This window comes from Aythya ferina, assembly GCF_964211825.1.
Source record: "Aythya ferina genome assembly, chromosome: 13".
NCBI lineage: Eukaryota > Metazoa > Chordata > Aves > Anseriformes > Anatidae > Aythya > Aythya ferina.
In genome coordinates, this window is record NC_140311.1 from 13,014,480 (window position 1) to 13,036,121 (window position 21,642).

Sequence of the window (21,642 nt, forward strand, 5' to 3'; positions counted from 1 at the left end):
TGGGTATCTGTCTCTGGCTCTGCCACCTGCATCCTGCTTGACCCTGAGCAAGTCACTTACCCTGCCTGCTCTTCAGCTTCTTCAGCTCCAAATGGAGCCCACAGCTTTTTGTACCTAACAGGTCTGTGGTGATCAGTTCCTGAATACCGCTAATACGTTCAGGTTTTACAGTGATGGTTATTTTATAGAAAAATGTGATGGATAACGTTTGGACCTTTAAGCCATTTGTATTGAATTGCTCACTCCGTGTCTATCCTAACCACATCTGGATGAGATTTAGGTCCTACCCAGCCCACGGTCTTGCTTCCCTGAGACAGGAACTGTGTTGGAACACAGCCCTGATGTGCAGCGCGTGTGGGTGCAGCGTGGAGCACATCTGCCCTGCAGATGGAAGGTGAGGTCTGGTGCTGCACCTCCAAGGCATGCAGTTTGTCCTCTCCTGAAGGCTGGCTCTCTCAAGTAGGTTGGAGGCACCTTAGCAGCTTCGTCGTTTCAGGTTTTGGTGGGTCTGGAGCAGTCCTTGGGGTGATTCTCTGAAGGCTGCGGTGTTCTGCCTACACAGCTGGTGTCAGCAGCAACATGATAAGCAGCAGCTTGTGGCACCATCGCACCCGCCCCCATGGGGATGACTAGAATGTGCAGTTGTCTTCCTTGTTTCCTAATCTGGTACAGGGTTTTGTAGCCCTTGGATCCTGCACGGTTCCCAGACAGGCATACGGATCTCACACAGTGCTAGAAAGGAGAAAATCCTGAGAAATGCTACATCTAGAACCTGACCGGAGTTGCTAGTGAGCCTCAGCTCTCAGGATTCCATCGATGTATGATATATGCAGCCATTCTGCATTTAAAGTAGAGTTCAGATTGTTTGCTATGGAAGGCAATGGCCAAAAATGTTGTCTGAACATGGATATATTTATATGGTCTTTACAGTGATTGCCTTTTGCAGTTTTGGATCTGCTATTTTTAGCTCTCCCTCTCTCTGGCAGGACCTTTTGGCATCTTTGTGGAACAGGAGCAGGGTCCTGATTTAGCACAGCTCCATGACACTGACATTGTATAACTGACGGAAGGAAATAGCTCCCTTGGTATGTACTTTCACTGTGAGCAGCACAGGGATATTTGTTGCGATTCATTGAGGAGCAGAGGCTGTAAGAAGTTGCAAAGTACTGTAGCTTTCCAGGAGAGGACAAAGGTACAGAGGCTCCAAGGGAAACAGGCAACCTTTTTAATTCTCATAATGCTTGCTCTTCTTTGCTTCCAAGATGAGCAAAGCAGTAAATATCAGGCAAAGGATGTTGATTTGTATGCACAGCAATTGTTGGAATAAAAATCAGTTCAGACCCCAGTGACTCTTGCCAGCCCTTGTTACCGCCGTAGAGATGTGAATGCAGAGAAAGTAAATAATATTTGCAACACGACTTCAAATTCAAGCTACCCATCAGATTGTAAATCCAAGCAGACACTCTCCTTTCCAGAAGCCACTCCGGAGGGTGGAAAGTTTCCACGGGAGGGGCAAGGCAGCAGGGGAGCGGGACCTGTGGAACTGTGCTCGTGTGGGGAGCCACATTATCAGCCCTGAGATGCTGCTGGCATCGTTTGTTCTGAAGTAACATGAAAACCTATTGCAGAGCAAAACAAAACGAGAACTATGTACCAGAGTGTAGGTACCAGTCTGGGCATTAATAAAACAATAAATGAAATGAATAATTTATCGGTGGCTGTTTTTACTTTTTGGGGTTTTGTTTTTTTAAGCACTGGTAGAAGGATATTTCCATTCAGACTGAACTGGAGTGAAATTACTTCTACCACAGATAAAACACAGTCAGACGAGTGGCATACTTTCCCCACAAAGCTAACTGCAATCCCAATTAACTCTTCTCAAAACTGAATTTATTTTTTTCCCCCTACTTCCTAATGAGGTTTTTTCCTCCCTGCTGTCTTGATACAAAGCTTTATGCTGTATGAGTGTGTTCATATGGTGCTTGAGTGCGTTATCTGACCTTGATTGGTGTTTTGGGAGCCAGTTAAATAGATTACATAGAGGTTACCTTGACAACTGTCTTTGCTGATTTAGCAATGCAGTTCATTCTTGGGCACTAGACTCTCAGCAACTGTGGAATTCCACTGACTTCATATTAATCATTAACACAATGTTCTGGGGAGGCTCTGCCGAGCTAGCAATAAGGACTGTATTGAAATTATTTTTTTTACTGGGTAAATGTTATAGACCAAGATATGTTTACAGTATGAAATGTTGTTCGCAGTCATAAAATGAAAATATATGTTCCTGTTTATTTTTTCTCTCTCTTCTAGTTTCAACAATAATATTGGAATAATAAATCTCCTATCATGTCTGATGGGAAAAGATGGTCTTTTAAATGAAACTCTTTCCTTAACATTGATCTTACACCATACCTTCTTTCAGGTCGTGCTGTAACCTCGCAGGCATGACAGATAGTTAAATTCAGTGTGCAAAAGCTCAGGAGCCTGGAATGTGATCTCTATTAACTTCAGGGAGATTGCTTCTGATTTACATTACTGTTACATATCGATCAGAATCTGGCCCTTCTCAAAAGATGTTTGAAGCAAAATCCACCCATTTCCTTTCTCAAGCTGCTGTTTACAATTTTTAACTTGTTTACAATGTACTTAAACATTAAAGACAGTATGTAGTCAGGACTTTGGGCTTTTTCTTTAAGATTAGGCTTTTTACTTCTACCTACCAAGCTCAACCAGAATTGTACAGGAGGATGTCAGGATTCTGGGGCCGTATTTTGTAAAAGGCTGGAAACCTCGTGGAAATTAGAAGAAGTTTTTTATGAATTAAATATGAAAATGAATAATGTAGTCAGAGCAGGGGCCACCATATTACTTCTTCTGATATGAAATTCAGTATATCTCATAATGTCTTGTCCATCCTCCCAGTTTTCCGTCTGCTGTGTTGTACTGCAAATCTAACCAGTTTTGGGGTTGTAAATGTGTCATACAACATGTCATGTACTCAGTCAGTGAAGAACCTGGCTGTGCTTTATTTCACATGGGGAGGGTGACTATAAGGAATTTACGAGCAGGCACATTAACTAAATATTTTTTGTAGTGCTATTGCATAATTAAATACTTTTTTTATTATTTTGTTTTTAATTTAATTAGGTTTCAGGGTTAGTTCGTTACAAATAAGGCAGTCGTTTGTACTTCCTGGAGTGGTTGTGTGATATTGCTTACAAACTCGGAAAGAAAGAATTAATTATGGTGTCTCCCACTCCTGTTCTTGAAGTTAGCATTTGCCCATTATGAGAAACATATCCTTTTAACTGAAGTCACACAGAAGAATAATTTCCCCCAGATTTCTTCCTTTTGCAGTTCTTTCAGTCCCCCCCAGCCTGGGGCAGACACAGGCCGCGTTTGCTGCCCAGGTGAGGCCTGTGCCCACACCACTGCGCCGGGCACAGCTCTGAGGTGATCACGGAGCCTGTGGCCACCACAGTGACCAAGGATTTTTCCTCAGATGTTTTCTGCAGAAAGCACAAGAAATAAGTTCTTCTTTCAAGCAGTGGCTCAGAATGGGCCCAGCCTGGCCATTCCCATGAGCTAGCTGTGGCCAGGAAGGCCTGTCACTTGCCCACACAAAGAGGCAGCTCTGTCTAAACAGATCACGGGTGTTTTGGAGGCAGGTATCTCCTATCATCCTGTGAGGGGCTCAGTGAGACATTATTACAGTTTCCTTTGTTGTATTGCTGCTGCTGCCTTGGCACACCGATAGCATCCGAGACACAACATGGGGTGTATCGGTGGAAGAGCCAGCAGGGACGGGGCTGAGTTACGGCACCTCAGGGCCAGTGCTCCCCAGTCCCCGCCAGCAGAGCTCTTCTGCATACCAAACTTAGGACTTCTGAGCATAAAAATACACAGGTCTGCAGCTGGAGCCTAATTTTGGGTATGCCCCAAAGTATCTCTGATGCAGACTAGTTACATTTATTTTTGCTGGTACAAGTAAGATCAGGATGAGCCTGAAGTAGGCTGGTGTGGTTTGCTGGAAGGTTTTCAGAAGAATACCCAAATCCTTCACTGCAAGCCTGAGTGGAATTGCTTAAGGATTGCTCAACAAAAGGAGCAAAACTTTGTTACTAGAGATTTTAATCTGTCACTTTAAAAGACAGTGAATGTTTCCAATATATGCTCTAGGGTGTTTCACAATTGGCAGAGCTGATTTATTTTGGAGGTCTGTAACCCTGCAAGAATTCAAAAGTAACATGCTTGGGGCCTCTGATCTTAAGTTACAAGGGTACGTTTGATGGAGATTTCCTTGACACAGTTTCTCTTTTTCACTTTTAATATCTGGGTTTGAATATTGAGCACCCCGGTGCCCGGCTGCCAGCCACCTGATTCTGCAGAGTTGCAATCTCATTCCTTCTGGAGAAGGACATGGATTAGCCAAAGTGTAAACTGAGAGAGTTTTGTTGCTGGTGGTGGGTTTTTTTATTTTTATTTTTATTTTTTAATTGCAACTAGGGCAAAACATTTTTTTTTCTCCAAAGGAACCTACAAGTATGAAACACATCATTTCCATATATTCTAGGAGTCAAGTTTCCAACTATCTTTGACTGCTTTGAAAATCCAAGGCTCAAAAAAAGTCTTGTTTTAGAACAAGATGTATTGCAGACTAGTTTAGCCCTGTGTCATTTTTACACCCATGTGCTGATTCCTGCAGGCTGTGGCCTCTTGTTCAGGATCCAACCCATCATTCCTGTCTGTAGTTTATTTTTGTTCTACAGAAAAGTAACCCTCCACCACCCTGACACTGCAGGAAAAGCAGGGAGATAATTTTGTCTTTCATGAGGAGCTGTAAGTAGATATTTCCCTTACTTGCTTATGTGTGAATGTTGTGTGTGAATATGATAGCCCTATGTATTAATAATTACATTGCAGCATTTATAAGAAAAAATGTTTTTTATAAATATCAAATTTCCACTGGTACCAATTTTAACAAAATAAACTTGATGCCAAGTATCTATGCCTATCAAAGCAGGTAGTCAAGATAAACATCCATGGTGACATCTGGGCTGTATCTGTCCTTTGGCCATTCAACAACCAGAAGTTTCAAGTCAGTGCCCGTCTGGGCACAAGAACACTTTTCCAAGATAACTAGATACAGACCACCTCCAGAGATTAGGGAAAGTTATGGCTTTCCAATTTCTGCACAGTAACATTAAAAAAAAATTATAAATTTTCACAGATTTGGATATCATAAGAGCCATTGATAGAAATAATTTTTTACTAGCCCGTGTAGGATTGTTGTTAGATTATGAAGAACCGAGCAGTGCAGTATGTTCTCACATTCTCACAGGTGGTCAAAATATCAGTGCTGAAGTTATGCAAAGAGTTAAATAAGGCATTCTGCATGCTGATGAAGCAAGTGGCTCCAGAACCTATTAATTCTTTTTCCAGACAATACTCCTGTGGTATAGGGGCGTGGGTTCCTGATGGGCTTCGGATGGGAACAAAAGGCATGTTTAGATGTGGATGCTGAAGGCTGCTCTAACTTATGCTTGGGGACTGTCTAGCAATTAGGTTGGGATCAGGGGATTTCAGAAGTCACCTTTGCACCTCCCGTTTGGAGCTGCAGTGTGCATTTTTTCCCTTGTATCCCAGCTCACACTAGGGCAGGTGACTGCAGCAGTAATTCACTGTACTTTTTTTTTCCCCACATACCCATGAATAAAAAACACTTTGTATTTTTTAGAGATTTATTCATTTGAGATAACTCCAGAAATTAGGATTTTTACAATATTTATCTGGGAGGAGACCCTTTGCAAGCCTTTGCTGTTATATATGTTTTTCTAAAGATCCTTAATGGAAGAAGGTAATTCCACCTGTGTGTCATCATTCAGCGTAAGGGTGAAGTTGTCAACAGATTGTGCGGGGAGATGAGCACTCAGCTTCCCTTCATATTAAAGTGAGATATATGTGTGTCTAATTCCTTACATGTCACCTGGAAGGTTTCCCCAGAGGATTCCCAAGTCATGCAATTAACACTGCTGAATTCCCCAAGAGAGTCTACGCTTCTAATTTTCCAACCAGTCTAAGGCAGCCATTTCAGCTCCAGCTAGCTTCAGCATTAACAGCCAAGTAGAGGGAACCTGAAAACTTGTATATGAGTCTGTACAGCAAAGGCTTTGCTAAAGCAAGACAAAGCACCGGCTTAGAATAAAGAATGATAAGAATGATTCTGTCTTCTTTTTTTTCTTCTTCTTCTTCTTTTTTTTTTTTTTTTTCTTTTTTTCTGGGAGCTGAGGGGAAATAGGAAGAGTTGTCCTCTTAGGTCAAGGTTGGAGACTTTGTAATGCAAAACAACAAAGCTTGACTGTGATAATCTACAGAGCACCTGCCCTGAGGATAAACAAACAGCTCACTTTTTAGTGCTTTCAAGTATGCTATGTTGACTTTTATGAACAAAGTATTATTTTGAACCTCATAGAAAAGGAAAAATGGAAATCTTAAGAACAAACAGAATGATATTTTATTTCCTCTGATGGATTTTCTGTTTAACAGAAGCTGCAGCAGGCAAGTCAAATTGATCAGAATCAACCATGTCTTTAACCACATGGTTGGATCCAAGGCAGGAAGCTGCTCTCCCCTTTTTTTCCAGCTCACTCTTGTGCTTCATTTTGTCTTGGTGCCATCCTGGGCTGCTCTGCACCTTGCTGGTGGCAGAAGCTTGCGGCTCCCCACATGAAACAGGTCTGAGTTTACACCCTTACAGCCTTTGTGTCCCTCCTTTACAGATCCCAGGTTCTAGCCCATGAATTAGCTCTCTGCTGGCACTTTTTCTCAGTATATACCTGTTACTGCTGAAAATGCATTCACTGATCCTGTGGGCCCTGCCAGCATTTACAAACTGTAACTGTAATTTGGCCAAATGCTTTATTTTTTCTGAGTTGACTAAAAGACGTGTGTGAGCAATCTGATTTTCTCATGCCTGGTTTCTCTGTAAGCAAGGTGATGCCCTAAAAGCTTAGCTAGTTGCTACTCTTTCATATCCTCTCCATGTACCCCAGAACTTCCCAGCACCTCCTATTTCTTCACAGCCTAAATGATCCCATTTTTAGACTCTGTTCTTCTGAAGCCTTCTCCAAGCTAACAAAAGTTTCATAACAAGCATACCACACACATCTCACGTGTTGCATGCTGATCATCCCACTGACATGCGTGCAGGGTGTTTTTCCCTCTTTTGGATTCAGTCTGCTGTTCAAATATGGTGTTGGTGAGACTCCAGGAGAAGTCCTCTACGATCTGTGCTCTGCGCATGATATATTCTCCAACCTCTGTGAAAATGTTTTAGGGGGTAGTCCTTCAAGGAAAGAGTTTCCCCTTTAAATCTGCAACTTTGGTCTCAGCACAAACACTGAGCAAATGTGCCTCTGATAACATGAGGTTTACTTCGGATGATGTTCTGGCACGTATCAAAATGCAGAGTAGCTGAGGGGGGAGAATGCATTGACAGGCTGAACAGGGCACAATTAAGCAAGTACATGTGTGGTTAAGCACAAATACTAGGCTGCATGTTGTTGAAACACAGGCAAAGTGAAAGGGAATGTAAATCTCAGAAGTTCCCATCAGCCTGAACAGCAACCAGAATCCAATGAGCGTGTCCTGTGAGTTCTTACCAGCTGCAGACAGGCCCTATCTTCATCGCCCTGGAAATCCCTTACAAAAGAGCTGTTTATTTCCATTGCCACACAGATTGGCCCATGTGATTATTTCAAGATTTATTTGATAATTCCAGTAGGAACATCTATGTGCAAAGAGAACTTGTGTGTTTATGATTCTCCTCTGGATTCCATTTTCTCTAGACTCGAAGCCCCAGTTCCCACTTCATGAAGAATCCAAGTCTTCAGCTTCACTTCTGTTAGCACCACAGAGAAATCTCAGACAAGACAGATGCCTAAAGCCACCAGAAGCCCTAAATTGAACACCTAAAATAGAAAGCTACAGAATTTATAAATATTTCTGCAAATCAACCTTTTACAACTACCCTCCGTCTGTAGCTTTGGTAGTTAGCATTGAAACCCAAGAATATTTCTGCAGAAGAGAAAGCTGACCAAGCAGCCCAAGAAATTCTGCAGAGCTCTGCAAATTGCAGGAGGCCTAGGGAAGGAAATCATTGCATGCCAAATTTTTTCCACTGATTTCTGTTGTCTCTCCTTATCATACGTTACACTAGCAATTCGTCATGGAGGGCTGTATCTTCCCCACAGTTCTTACCTGCCTAATAGTCTGATTATATTTTATGACTTCATATTCTCATTTCAACATAATTTACTCTTGACTTAGAAAATATGACTGTCTGCAGAGAAACATCCAGCCCTTTGTTCTCTTTCTTCACAAATTAGTTTAAAGAAGGATCGACCAGTACTGGCGAAAGCCTGTATTAGATCTGCTAAGATCTCTTCCTATTCAGATTTGATTTCTGTTGCTGGAGGCTACTCTTGATATTTATGTGGAATGAAATATTGTTCATCCCCTTCACATAGAGATGGTTGGTTCCATTCACTACTCCATGAGCCTCAGACGGTGTTTACACAGTACGTATTCAAAGCGCGCCAGCTATTTCTTACCATCGTGTTGCCTTCCTGGTCGTGGGCTGGGCCTCTCTTTTATCAGAGGGTGGCTGTTTACCTGGAGTTTCTATCTTTCTCTGTGCAATCATTTCCCAAATTGCCTAATTAAATATGATTATAAAGAGGAAGAAGTGGAGGAAAAAGAACTGCAGAATTCCCCTGCAATAAGTTCCTCCAGCTCTTCTTCCACAGACTCGCTCCTCTCTCCCTCATACCTGGTGTTTGGATACCAGCACATAACTCCTTACAAAACCCAGGGCTCCCCTCTCTGCTTTCCTGATGCCAGCATGTGGACATCACTGTGGAGCAAGTCCCCGTGGATGTTTTCCATGTATACATGATGTCAGAGTAAACCTCCAGTCATGGATTTCTCTCATCTTTTGTCTGTTCCCGAATCCCTTTCTTTCTGCTTTCACATCAATGATCTGGCAGGTAGTCAGGGGACATTTTTAAGCAGAAAGTTGCTGCCACCGTAGTAATTTCTACTTCTGTGGGAGGTCTTTCCTGTTGAAACCTCTCTTAAGGTTGGTCTCTTCTACCAAGGCTCTGCCAAGAAAGTCAAGCTAGCAAAATCTTGACGAGCATGAAGTTCTGAGTCTAAAAAACTGCTCTGTTGCTGATGAGACTTCTCTAATTACCTAAGCCATCCCGCAAAAGATTTCCTTTGCTGCTAGAAGTTGTGCCAGCCCAGGTAATTTCCTTTCTAAGCTATTTTGGCAAAATGCTGCCCATGTAATGCTTTGCAGGCTAAATGGATCCCTACTGGGGGATTTTTTTTTGAACCAGGTGAATTCTCTCTATTGCCCCACTGTGAATTTCCATGGGAATCTAACTTGGGTCATAGCAAAGCCTTTGGTTTAGCCTGCAGCAGTGGGAAGATGAGAGGAGGAAGGCAAGAGGCATCTCTCCTGAACTTAAATCACAGTCAGGGCAGACAAAAATGGCCTAGCGCATCTCAGGATGCCTAATCCAGCTAAGTAGCTCAGATATATATATCAGCCATCGCTCGAGTGTGTGAATGTTGACAGTAAGTAACCTTCCTCTGCTCTGCATTAAAGTCATCGTGGACAAGACGTATTGGGTATTTTCTTATGTTTTTGCAGCCCTTTGAAAATGTAGGGCCAGATGCACAGCTGCTTTAGATTAATGCCAATGCACCCATTTACACCAGCTGACAGCCCAGTCCGCAGCTCACTAAGTGCTATTTATTATTTTATTTTGTTTGCTAGAGTGACAATGGAAATGACATTGATACACAGGTCAATTCAATCCTGCTGACATAGCCTCGAGGGGGTTGGTTTGGTTTGGTGGTTGTTGTTTTGGTTTTTGTTGGTTTTGTTTTCCCTCCCCCAAGGGAATCTCCTTTACAGCTCTATTTTTTGTTAATGTTTATTTAATAAGATCGGCACATTGGCAGTCTCATAAGCTTGCTATTTTATATATCTCTCAATTTCCTTAGCTTTATTAATCATCACTGTACTTGAAGTTGCTAGCGTGAAAAATGCACTGTAAGAATAAATAATCATTATTATCAAAGTGCTTTCATAAAAATGATCTGTAGGATTAAATCCTTATTACAGCAGCATTATTAGTCATGATTATTATTATTATTACATATTAATTAGTAGTGCTGAGATATCACAACTTAACATGCACTTGCAGAGTTATCTTTACCAAAGTCAGTTAAATATGAAGGTTTAAAATTCTGATAGATTTAGTGGTTTAGGACAAGGGAATGGGATTACAGTTAACATCATTTATTCAGCTCAGTACTTGCAAAGAGCCGACGATGTGCTCAGTGCTGGGCACAGCAGAACTTGCTGTCTGAAATGCGTACTTTAAAAAAGGGAAAGGAAATAGTTGTATTATGTCTTTTTCTCTTAATTCTCGAATCCAGGAGTTCCATGGTGTTTATTGCTCTGCCACTTCCCCTGTCTATTAAATTTTGTGTTTTGTGTTTTAATCTTTCTCTGCCTTGGTGAGTTGATGTGCATAAAGTACGTTACATTAATTAATCTGCATAAATCTTTTTGAACTACAGCTACTATGTAAGAATGAAGCGTTTTTACCACACCTGAGAAGAAGCTCTAGTTTACGTGGATTGCCACATTATATGGCTGTGTGTTTTTCATAGGTATGTTGGCTGTTTGGTTAACGTAACTGTGAAGTGACATGATGGGCAGATTGTACACAGCACGCTTCTCTTTTTTCTTTTATCTGAAGTGATACTATTACTCCTTCCCTTTGATGCAGTAACCTAGTCAAGCTTCAAGAGACTAAGGATGAGAAAAGACTGACAAATAAAATATTGTTATGGCAGGTGTCATGAGATGGTGCAGTTATATAAAATCTTCCAAGTTCTTCTTTTTTTAACCTTATTATGTGAGCAAACGTTCAGTCTTGGGAAGACATACTGTGCTTGTAAATTTTCTTTTGCAGGGTCCTGGATAGAGAAAGTCAAATCAACGACTCGTTTTGTTGTCTCAGCCTCTGGGTGGAGTCATTCTGGAGACAGGCACTCCCCCATGGACAGGCACGAGCACTTAGCTAAAATTCCTGAATGAAGCCATGGCCCTACTGCTGCCATCCCTCTTCCCGGACTAATTTTGCTTGTTACCTTTCCTGTTTATGTCATGTCTCAAATTTAGCATCTCAGGCTTTTAAGAGCAAAGAGTTAGATACAGAAATTGTAAAGACCTGAAGACCTAGGCACAAACTCTGCCTGCAAAGCCCACATCCGCTGGCATTCAGGCCCCTAAACCCTTGGCTCTGCAGGAGCCCGTGTCCTTGTGCTGGTCTAGCTTCCTGTCATTAGGGTGCCACGGGGAGCTGGATGTGCTAGGGACACAGTGGCTCTTCCTCTAAAAGCACCAGGCCCTTCCGGAGCTCAGTGGCACCGTGGGGTATGCAGGGAATGCAACAGCTCCTCGTCGGAGCAGGCTGAACTTCTTGCTTGGCTGCCCTACTTAAAATGGGTACCGGCGGAGCAACAGATTGGCATCTGATGTCAGCTAGAAAAAAGCTCCACACTTAAGTGATACGGTAGCAAAGCGATTTTTGTAAATCTCTGGAATTAATAACTACAGCTATTTGAGAAGAGAAACAGTATCATTCATACTGAAAAATATTCTCTTCCCTCCCACAGGGGAAGCCTGTGTAGGTGTGGAGCTGTAGTCTGGGAAATTAAAAAATGCAAATTAAAAAATGCAAATGTAAAAGAGAGGCATTGCTCGCTGCAGTGCTCTAAGGGTTTTCTTGAATAGCAGCAAATTAAAGAAATGCTATGTAATCAAAGTTTATATCAAGCCTATGAAAGAAAAGCACCATTATCTCTAAATATAGTGATAGTACTCTCTGCTCCTGATCTTTTACATTGTGTACACATTACCAGTAAATTACAAAGATACCATACTATATTTTCAACAAGTCCTTGAAGAAAATGCACATTACCTTTTTATATGCCATTTTATTCTGTTGTACTAAAACATTATGATTAGGAAGGAAAGGGTAGTTGGCCTGCTTCTCTTTACAAGCCAGTTCTTCCGAATACCTTAGTTCTGTTTTCCTTCGCTGCTTGGTACGTATGTCTGAATATATTGGCAATTAGGAACAGATTGGCCTTCGTTACTGTTTTTGTCCCACTGTCTTCAGCTGACCTTCCAGATGACTACTTAAGGACTGGTATTGCTGTGTGCTGTAATGATTTCTCAAGTTCCACTAACTTCTGTCATTCTTGGTCATTCCTCTATGCCAGAAAACCCACTGGGGCCAGAGCTTTGTACGTGACTGTCTCTGGGGTCCTGTAGAGATCAGGTGGAAAACAAAATAGCAGCTGAAGTTTCACGGAGCCTTCTCTCCTCAAATGCTTCAGTGGGAGCTTGTGACCACAGCGAGCTGCAGAGCGTGGAGGCTGTGAAAAGCTGAGCAGAGAAAGAAAAAGCAGATTTGTGTAAAAGCAAGACAGGCCTTGTGCAAATGCTTGTGATAACTGAATTCAGTTTCCTTTGGCTGAAGGTGTGTCTGCAGCCTGAGCATTATACAAAGTGCAGGTCTGTGGATTTGGCACACCGAGCAAATGAAGACTTCAGCAGAATCTCTAGGTACCTGAAAAAAGTAGGCCAAGCACGCCCAGGTAGATAACCAATGAATAAAATATTTTTTTAGACCCTGATTTTAATTAAAATAAAACATAACTACCCCGTCGTGACACCACTACAGTTTACAATTCTTTCTTCATTTATTTAAACAGCCAAAGCAGATAAATCAGCAGGTAGTGCTTGTGAAGTCTCCTAGACTTAGAGATGCAACTCAGGTAACCTTAACCGAACACATGGTTAATAAAACCAGAAGGAATAATTTTCCCCAAATACCTGTATGGATAAAAAATACTAAAGGGCTTTGAAAACAGCTCCTAACAATAGTTGTAAATAGTATGCGTTTTTAATTTAATCCTGTAATATAGGTTATGTCGCTTACCGTTCTTGCTCACTGGAAAGTGGATTTTTGAATAAAATTGCAGCCTGGGTTGAGATGTCCTGCAGTGGAAGCACAGTGGTGTATCCAGCAGCTGTTATCACCACGATGCGGTGAGGTTGAGCAAAGATTCCTCTGGGGCATCATCCTGAGATGCCTTTTACATTTCAGCGACTGTCCCTTCCTCTTGGGCTGTCAGATGGGGGGGGACAAAAAACAGAACTGCATTTGGGGTGCAAAGCACTCACTGTTAGGACAACAAAAATCACTTAAGATGTGACCTTTACTTCCTCTGAGTGACGGGGAGGTGAACTCCTCCAGTCCCAAGTCGATTACTGCCATGGAGAGCCATCCTCACTGTTGTACTTTACTCACACGCTGCATCTTACCACCCTCTGCTAACTAGCCTAGCTCTGCTTCCTTAGGAGCAGAAAATAATTTAAAATAGATTTCCGTGATCAGTATTCCAAATTCTTCGTGGTACAACGCATGCAATGCAGGTCTACCTCTCCTTTGACATTTTAGTGCTAAATTGAGGTGGCCACTCAAATTTTACAGTCGTCAGTGTCTCTCTGTGGTGTGCATTTAGTAGCTTGAAACTCTTCCAAATTGTCTGCCTCTAGCTGCTTAGGAGAATCCATTACTCTTCAATGCAAATACCATCATAAAAGCTGCCATAGCACCAGGGGGCCTCAAAAGGTCTTTGTCCGATTCACCTAACATTATCAAAGTGCTTGTAACTGGACATCTGTGTTATATTCCGAACTTTAGTCTATTTTTAATGTAACTCACATCAGGAGAAGACGGGGTGAATTTTTCAAGGTCTTTAAAGAATCCGATACATCTTTTCTATTGGCTCTTCTCTTCTTTTCTCATAGGCTCCTGACTGCTAGAGTCAAGATTAGCTGCTTTGCACTCTTTAAAACCGCTAAAAAGTTACTGAAGTCATTTCCATCTCAATGGGGCAATCTAGGCAAAACTAGTCCAGGCGTCACACTAGTCATTTTCAAACCAACTAAATCCTACCTTCCTGCCCCAACATCATTGCAATTAACCATCTCTTTCCTGTATTTTAGGGCCTTCTTGATTTGAGCAGTGCCTAGCTCACGTCTCTTCCTAAAAATGATGTGTTGAGGCACATCAGCAGGCACTGAAGCAAGCTTGGAGCTCCTATTTGGTGACAGGATTGAAGGACTTATGCCTCTAAAGCTATTAATCTTGTAACTTCCAAGCACAGAAATCAATAACGTTTTGGAAAGTCAAATTGCTTATAAAGGAACTGTGGGGAGTGTCAGTGCAGAGAAAAACATAATTACTGGAAAATACAGATAAATGTATTTATTTATTTGATAGGGGGTGGCATGTATCAGAAATGTGACAGACATCTCTAGCAAGAAATAAACAAGGAAATTCTTCATAAATAGCCAAGGAAGGGGGAAAACATATCTAAAACCAGAAGAAGCAGGGCTGTAAGAAATAATAAAATAGTCAAATGCAAATAGTAACTAGAGCTGGACTACAGTGTGTAACCTTTTCCTTCAAATGTGGATTGAAATCTTTCCAAATATCAATTAATCCCTAATCTATCATGCATTTCTTAGTCGCTTCCTGTGCATTATTAATGGACTGGTCACCCTGAGATGAAGGTAGGAAGTAAAAGCAATTAAATTCCTCTCCCACCCCTGCAGATACAATTGACCTAGAGGATTCAGCTACAAGTAAAAATGAAAAAGCTCCGAGAAAGAATAAACATGCCCTTCTTGCCTGAGCCAGACTGTATCGTTTCAGAAGCAGCATGCAAGAGCAACAGCAAGCTCCCTTTATATAAAACATCAAATTCTGAGATCCAGGGCTGATCAAGGAAAAGAGCAGGTGCCCACTCTCTGCTGATTTTTCCTGGTGTTGTTCTGTAGCTGAATGAGTACTTTGAGCCAGGACTCCAGACACTGATTCTTTTTTCAGTGCAGCAAAGAAAACCCCATCTGTCTCCTGAGAGGTATTGATCCCGTTTGAATTCAAAGAAACAATTTTAACTTCGTGTTTTTGTGCAGGCTGATGGCCACAGAATTCAGCGAGGCTTCTGACTGTATAATGCGGTTACCTCCGGCCTGAGAGGGACACAGTCATCCTAGCCGGCAATTATCATACAGATCCGTCAGCGCGGGTAACAAGGGGAGCTCTGTGGCTGCTGTTTACACTCTAACAAGATGCATGTTTGTTTCCACAGTGCTGTAATGCCGAGGTGAAATTTGGTGCCTTTTGCCCTGCTCAGCATCGTTTGAGATAACATATGAAGATAAAAATAGGCATCTTCTCAAATGGCCCCGCTTATCCTTCTGCTAAGGAGAAGTCTCTTTTCTACTTAGGAAAAGTAAAAGCTTAACAAAGATTAGGGTGCCAAACTCAGGGTGTACAAAGAACTGGCTGGTAAGGGAAGAAGGGAAGTGCTGACAGTGCCTAGATAACAGGGGGAAGAAAGGGGAAGGAGTAAGATGTGGTTTTACTGATGCAGAGGGGCAGTTCTGAGGTCTGTGAATGACCCATTCTCAGGTTGTACCCATCCTGTACATGACTGGAAGTGTTCTCTCAGTATTTGTTCTCTCGCTGTTCCTTCCTTGGTCTCTGAAGACTGTAAAGCCTTCAGGAGGACACAAGCTCAGTGCAGTGGTAGGGAGAAGAGCAGGGTGGCATCAGGAGCAGTCCGGCAGAGACAGAACCGGTGGCACTGCAGAGAACCAGACCATAGGTTTTCTCAAACCATAATTTTTCCGGATGACAATAACAGCTTTAACAACGTCAGTATATGGTTCTCTGAACCTGTGCTGATCTCAGGTGAGTCCGTCACATGCAGTGCCTGCCCTTCTGGGTGATTCTTTGGTTTACCTTAGAAACGAGCAGCCAGCGGTTCTGCACCGTGGTGAATATTGCACAGGCGCAATTGCACCAGACCAGAGCCATCCTAGGGCTTCAGAGAGCTACTGGCTGTCCAGTCTGTCATATTATGCCTCTCATAACAGCTCACACCTACTAGAAAAAGCCATTTTGAGTGACCAACTTCATCATATCTTTTTCATTTTCTCATTTCATTTACATGTATGTTTTCCAAATACTTCAATCTGTGATGCAAAGGGCAAGTCTTTATGAACAAATTAGTTTCTGTGTAAAGACATCAATTACTTGGCCTCGTTTCATGGAACTTCATTAGGATTTTCAGAAAGCTCTTTTGGGACATCCAGCAGAGGTTGCGATTAAGGTACGCAGCTCGGGAACCAAACAGGGCTCTCCTTCACATGAAACCCAGGACGGAGGAGGAGAGCTCCAGGAACAGAAGTGAGAGCTGACTCACGCCCAGACGGTGAGCTGGGCTCACAGTGGAGCACAGTGCGGCACGGCTGGAATGGGAAACAGGAGGTGTTTGTTTTGCATTGTAATTAAGACTGGCATTGGAAACGTGGAGTACAGAAAGCCGGGCTAATAGCTCAGACTGAAGTGACCATAAAACCACAGGCAGGATGCAAATTGGTATTGTCGTAAAATACTCGAACAAAATGATATCAAGTACTAAAAACTATGCTTACATGGCAGCAAGACTAAAGTAAGACTGGAGAAAAGCCACAGAATATGAGCCTTGGTTGATTCTGTGCTTTTTAATGAGACCGTTGTGCCTGTTCTTTATAACAACATAAATTAAGGAGAGATCATCAACTTTAACTTTCCGTATGTTTGTCAGACTGAGTTTCTAAAGCAATTTTTTTGGTCTACTTATTTGAAAAGCACAAAAAAGATGGAGATTATATTCTAATCACTTGCCAAAATTCCTTTTTTTTTTTTTTAAATCAAAGCTGTTTAATGTTCAAGAATCCTTTTTATGCATTAAAGCACTAAGCTTTACTCTTCTATAATTTAAAACTGATTTTATTAATATTAGTAAAAATGTCCTCACAGACAGACTGAACTCTTATGCTGTAACTCAAATCCCAGCTAATTATGGCTCAGCTGTAAAGTTATAAACCCTTGAAAAACAAGGTTTATAAGAGAAGTATTGACACAGTCTGAACTATAGCCATGTGAATGGAGCCACTGTAATATTGTTTGGAAATAGTGTTCTAAAAGGGAATCTTTTATGAAAAGAGATGCCAGCTGTTCACTTTGGAAACATTTATTTCATTGGCTCATGATAAAATTGGCTGTGGAAGATATTATTCTGAAACACAGCAACTTCTTAATTTCATTACAACCTGAAATCACTGAGAAAGACATGACTCCCAGGAGCTCTGAAAAAGGATTGTCATTGTATCTGTTACTTATTTTGCTTTTAAAGTAATATACAAATTTTCTTAGAATAATTCAAGATGGATGTGTCCTCAGGAGGTCATCTGGTACCTCCTGCTCAAAGCAGGAGGAAAGACATGATATGCCATTTTTACTTCATTCTTGGGACAAAGAGTTTATTTTTATTACAGAAAAAAAAAAAAAAAAAAGAGAGAGAGGGACTTCAGAAAGCTTGCATTTTAAATACAGTTTTGGCATTTAGCAGTCGTTTGCCAGGCAAGAGCCACTTGCTTTGGTCTGATGAGGCAGACTTCCAGAAGCATGGCAAGAACCACCTGCCAACCCCTGCCGTGCTACACAGTCCAGGATCCCACATGAATACGCGTTTCTAACCACAAGAAGCCAAAATCTTAAATTATAAGTTTAAGTTTAAAAAGAGGGAGAGAAACAGAGAGGAATAGGCCCTGTTGACTGGCTCGTGGTGATTCACTTTGTGGAGCCTCGCCTCTGAGTCAAAAGGTTGCTGGGTCTGGGTCTGGGAACGAGATCCGGAATCTGAGTGCTGGCAAGGGATGTGCCACAGCTGAAAATGCTGCTCTAGTGACATTGTCCCATGGAGTGCCCAGTGGGAAGCAGTTGTCTACCCTCAAAAATAAGATCTGGGTTGAGTCTCATGTATGTCAAATGGAGCTTGTTCATCTCCCAGCATCCCCTTATACCATTATTAAAGAAGAGTGGAGTGGAACAACTCTGTATGCGTCCAGATATACCTGGTTGTGATAGCCTGAAGCTGTATCCTATATATCTTACCTTATCCTCTCTATATTTCATATCCTCTTATAGATTGTATTCTAATGGTGCAGTGTTCCAGGAGATGCAAGGAAGAAAGAACCTCTGTTTACCTGAGTTGTTCTCCTTTAACATACAGTGCAGAGCTAAGACACAGATCAGTGTGTGTCCGTCCCTTATTGCTGCCTCTTTTTGTCTTTGAGTAGTGCTGGATGAACTTCTGGTACTGGCCACTGCCTGCTGCTGTTATTGACTGCAATCTCGATCCCTTGCCATGTCATTGAACTTCCATCACCATTGGCTTCATTAGCAATTATTGTTTTGGTGGGGAAAAAAAATCCTACACCACATATTATGGGATGGCCTGAGGCCATTATGGAACTGAACGTTCCCATAAGGATAATCTAGGCACAATATATCAAAGTGCTGAGAAAATATCCTTTGTCTCAGGTCATGTAACCAATGTGGCTGTTAAATGTTTTAAAAGCAGTTATATAACTGGCATTTAAAATGTTTTATTGAAAACCCTTAATGCTACTGTAACTAAAATGACCTTTACCAGAGTAAAACACATTGCACCTTAAAATGGGATTTGATTAAAAATATCAAATGTTATAATGTGCTCATGGCTGTACATGCACCGTCCTGTCATTCCAACCACTGAAGCAGATGCACTAGCTTTGGCTTTTGAATGTTCCTTTCAGCTTAAAGATATAGCCAGGTTACTTTAGAAGGAACAATTGTTACCGACTTTTAAGCATCCCATGCAATATTTGACGTATGAGCACTTAATTATTGGTATATTTTTGAACAGGTGCTGTCTTTTAAGGCAGATGTTCACAGACAGAGAGCATCTGATCTAGGGAGAGTTGGCTGATCAGGGGATTGTTGCTGGCTTCTCTTCTCTTTCCCTGCCATGATTCTCTCTTTCTAAGAAAGTAAAAATAGATAACCTGCTACTGTTAATCTCTACTATTGTAGAAGAAACCACAGAGTTGCAAGGAAGTAGGGAGGTGGTTTTACATGCTAACACAAGGCAAGATGGCCATGAACCTTTTTTTTCTCTTAAGATATTTCCCTCAGTAGAAGCAATTCTGAAAGTCCCACAAAGCAAACTTTCATGTAAAAATGTATTAAATACCACACTACAAGTCACATACTGCTGGTTTGTGGAGTTCTTAAAAACAACAATACAGTGAAGTGGAAGCATCTTTGAACTCAGAATAACAAAGCTAGAAGTAGAATAGATATACAATTGTAATATACAAATATATATATATATATATATATAAATAAATAAGATATTCCCTGAATGACAACTGAAGTGAGAGAGACTCTAACACAAAAAAAAAGGGGGGGGGGGGAATCAGTCTGTGCGATGATCTGGCCCACTGAGAAGGCACAATCCTTCTCTCACTTTCAATTTCTCTGCAGAGAGGTGTGTGGGAAAACTGCTCCAACCTGTGAGAGCAAATATCTGGATGTGAAAACTTCACCTCTTCTATTCATGCTTTCAAAATGCTTTCTGTACTCACCTCTACCCCTCACAAACTTAACAGATACAGCCACAAGCTTGTACATACCCTGCAGTTCTACCAGTTTAACATTGAAGGGATTCATTTAGCAACAGCTGCAGCAAATATGGAACAAGTGAGGGCCCTGCAGGGAGGGAGAGCTCTTGAGGCCGACTGGGTGCTGCTGCTTGGAGAGAGGCTGCAGGCCTGGAGTGGGGTGAGCATGGCTCAGCAAGAGTGGTCCTGAGCTTGGAGGAGCCTGAAAGATGAGAAATATGAGGTAAGAAACCCTGGTGAAACAAGCATGGTACTGCAAGCTGTTTGAGAAGGGCAGGGATGCTTCATAGTTATCTACGTGTGGGCTGGTTGGCTGGATGAGGCCTACCTGGTGTCGTTACCGAAGAGATGGGGATCTTTGGAGCTACTTGGGTGCCTTAGGGGAATGTTCCCAGGTTGCAGGAAGTTCAGGGTCCTATTAAAAGTGCTTAAACAAAAGCATGGTGCTACTGAGATCCGGGAAGGCTCTAGTGAGGGGTGCCAAGTGTGTGTGAGCTCTGGAAGCCATAACCTGCCTAGTGTTTAGAAGAGGAAAGTCTGGGGGAAGGCTGCAAAAATCAAATCCTTTGGCAGACAAGTCCTGGTTTGACTGAACACAAATGCTGATCAGTTCTGACTGTTCAGTACGATCCTCACACTCAGAGTTGTCAGGTTTATTTTCAAAGTGTGAACAATGGGACCACGCATGCAAAAAATGATTCTTTGTGGAGGGGAATGCTGCAGTCTGACCACGAGGAAAGGGTGGATGTAGGGAACGTGGACAGAGCTGATGCTTAAAACTGATGCCTGTGAGCAAGAAGAAATAAGAAGAACTGGAAACATGGAACAAATGGAAGCAATAATTATCCCTGAATAAACAGGTGCAGAGTTGCTGGATAAAATAGCAGGCGTGATGGTGGTGGCTTCTATGTGCTGTTGAGGCACTGGGCCACAGCGGAGCTACCAGTTAGCTGGTAGTACTTTACTCGTTGCGGTGTCTTTCTGATCATAAATGAGTAGTAACAACAAAACAAGTCTAAGAAATGTCACGGTGGAGCTGGGGAACAAGTAGGCTTCCTGTGGACCTTCTTGTAAAAGGAAAGCATGAAATAACCCAGAGAACTGTAAATCCTGGTAAATGTTTGTACACTAAACTTGGCTCTCTGATGTGCAGTTCAATCCCCCTCCACTACAGGGCCCTAGGGTGGAGCTGGCAATTAATCTACAATTGCTTGGGAGGGAGCAGTTCACAGCTGAAGGGGCTCTGTGGATTATAAATTTAGCAAGCAAAATGGGAAGTCAGAGCACTGGTAATAAAGGAAGTGCCAATAGTTAGAGCTATAATCATCAGGACTCTAGGGCAGATAATCAACACCTATATGGCAATTTTCAATTCAATAAATAAAGCTAACCGAGTTGCCTAACAACGCCATTGAGCTGCGATTTCAACTGGCAGCATTATGTAACTGTGACAACCAGCCGAAGTGGAAAAGAAGTGGAAGAGAAACGCATGTATATATTCCCAGTCTTAGCGAAGGAGTCTGGGGGACGGAGCCCCATAACTAAAAGCTGCAGAGAGAGCATGCTACAATCCATTTCAGATACTCCTCATCAACACCCCGGAGATCTGCACACACACAAGAAAATGAGGATTAGACAAAGGCACTCCCTCTCCCTCCTATGAAAAGTGGCACCAGAGCCATATTCCTTCCATTCTTGAGGTAATGCAGTCCAAGTACACTTAAAGAACCTGGAGGCATGGCTAGCCTAGGCTCTAGCCACCGGTGTGGAATTTTGCACTGCAATGTTCACATGCTCAAATTTACCATAGCAACCTCCACATCACATTTAATACACAGAGACATCCCTCCTCTTGCCTGTTTAAAGAGCCCTTGTTAAGTGGTTTTGCTGTATTTTAGATGCCAAGATGTCGGTAAGAT

General features: G+C 42.0%; 2 long non-coding RNA genes across 2 annotated transcripts; one reads left to right on the top strand and one right to left on the bottom strand.

Annotated features, from left to right (window-relative positions):
* The first annotated feature begins 9,804 nt into the window (after positions 1-9,804).
* LOC311444154 lies at positions 9,805-11,912 on the top strand. Its single transcript, XR_014697668.1, has 3 exons — positions 9,805-9,877; positions 10,660-10,752; positions 11,058-11,912. It is a non-coding gene; the product is annotated as an uncharacterized lncRNA (long non-coding RNA).
* A 155-nt stretch (positions 11,913-12,067) lies between these two features.
* Positions 12,068-20,273, bottom strand: LOC311444213. Its single transcript, XR_014697734.1, has 4 exons — positions 20,052-20,273; positions 19,736-19,925; positions 13,095-13,283; positions 12,068-12,528 (listed from the first exon to the last, which is right to left on the bottom strand). It is a non-coding gene; the product is annotated as an uncharacterized lncRNA (long non-coding RNA).
* Between the last annotated feature and the right edge of the window lie 1,369 nt (positions 20,274-21,642).